This window comes from Carettochelys insculpta, unplaced genomic scaffold (genome assembly GCF_033958435.1).
Source record: "Carettochelys insculpta isolate YL-2023 unplaced genomic scaffold, ASM3395843v1 scaffold_0036, whole genome shotgun sequence".
Lineage (NCBI taxonomy): Eukaryota > Metazoa > Chordata > Testudines > Carettochelyidae > Carettochelys > Carettochelys insculpta.
Genome location: NW_027439073.1, coordinates 46,191 through 47,950, shown reverse-complemented (window position 1 = coordinate 47,950; position 1,760 = coordinate 46,191). Strand labels below are relative to the sequence as shown.

The window sequence follows — 1,760 nt, the reverse complement described above, 5'->3', positions numbered from 1 at the left end:
CTCACCCCTTTTCCTTCTTTCCCACTCACCCCTTTTCTTTCTTTCTTTCCCACTCACCCCTTTTCTTTCTTTCCCACTCGCCCCTTTTCTTTCTTTCTTTCCCACTCGCCCCTTTTCTTTCTTTCCCACTCGCCCCTTTTCTTTCTTTCTTTCCCACTCACCCCTTTTCCTTCTTTCCCACTCACCCCTTTTCTTTCCTTCTTTCCCACTCACCCCTTTTCCTTCTTTCTCACTCGCCCCTTTTCTTTCTTTCCCACTCACCCCTTTTCCTTCTTTCCCACTCGCCCCTTTTCTTTCTTTCTTTCCCACTCGCCCCTTTTTCTTCTTTCCCACTTGCCCCTTTTCTTTCTTTCCCACTCGCCCCTTTTCTTTCTTTCTTTCCCACTTGCCCCTTTTCTTTCTTTCCCACTCACCCCTTTTCTTTCTTTCTTTCCCACTCGCCCCTTTTCTTTCTTTCTTTCTTTCTTTCCCACTCACCCCTTTTCTTTCTTTCTTTCTTTCTTTCCCACTCGCCCCTTTTCTTTTTCTTTCTTTCCCACTCGCCCCTTTTCTTTCTTTCTTTCTTTCTGTCTTTTTCACTCACCCTTTTTTTCTTTCTTTCTTTCTTTCCCACTCGCCCCTTTTCTTTCTTTCTTTCTTTCTGTCTTTTTCACTCACCCTTTTTTTCTTTCTTTCTTTCTTTCCCACTCACCCCTTTTCTTTCTTTCTTTCCCACTCGCCCCTTTTCTTTCTTTCTTTCTGTCTTTCTCACTCACCCTTTTTCTTTCTTTCTTTCTTTCTTTCCCACTCGCCCCTTTTCTTTCTTTCTTTCTTTCTTTCCCACTCACTCCTTTTCTTTCTTTCTTTCTTTCTTTCCCACTCGCCCCTTTTCTTTCTTTCTTTCTTTCCCACTCACTCCTTTTCTTTCTTTCTTTCCCACTCACCCCTTTTCTTTCTTTCTGTTTTTCTCACTCACCCTTTTTCTTTCTTTTTCTTTCTTTCCCACTTGCCCCTCTTCTTAATTTCTTTCTTTCCCACTCACTCCTTTTCTTTCTTTCTTTCCCACTCGCCCCTTTTCTTTCTTTCTTTCTGTCTTTCTCACTCACCCCTTTTCTTTCTTTCTTTCTGTCTTTCTCACTCACCCTTTTTCTTTCTTTCTTTCTTTCTTTCTTTCCCACTCACTCCTTTTCTTTCTTTCTTTCTTTCTTTCTTTCTGTCTTTCTCACTCACCCTTTTTCTTTCTTTCTTTCTTTCCCACTCGCCCCTTTTCTTTCTTTCTTTCTTTCTTTCTGGATCTGTGGGAAGTCCCCCGCCCCCTTTGTAGGTACCTGAGACAAAACGCTCCTCCTCCCAGGGGAGCCTCAGCGAGGCCGAGAAAACACACGCCCCCCCGCAAGCAGAGGGCAGCCGGCTTCAACAGGGGAAGTAAAAGCCGGGGGACCCCCCCCCCAGGTTCCACCGAGATTTGAACTCGGATCGCTGGATTCAGAGTCCAGAGTGCTAACCATTACACCATGGAACCAGCTGGTCTGAGAGCCCTCCCCAAGTCTTGCTGGGACCTCTGAGGTTCTCTGTGTCCACAGCCCCCCAGCCAAGGGCCTGTTTGCTCCCCAAGCCAGGTTCTCTGGATCCCCCTTGCCAGGACTGCCGCCCCCCAGACATTTCATCGACCGCCAGAACTTACGGACAGACACGTTTTTTTTTACGGGCGCAATTTTTCGACTCGATGAAGACGACAGAAATGGCCAAAGTGAACGGGACTCGGCGTCGTTCCTACAGCC

At 46.4% G+C, this 1,760-nt stretch overlaps 1 non-coding gene across 1 annotated transcript; it reads right to left on the bottom strand.

The window, feature by feature from the left end:
• Window positions 1–1,429: 1,429 nt before the first annotated feature.
• TRNAQ-CUG (transfer RNA glutamine (anticodon CUG)) lies at window positions 1,430–1,501 on the bottom strand. Its single transcript has one exon. It is a non-coding gene; the product is annotated as a tRNA-Gln (tRNA).
• Window positions 1,502–1,760: the final 259 nt, after the last annotated feature.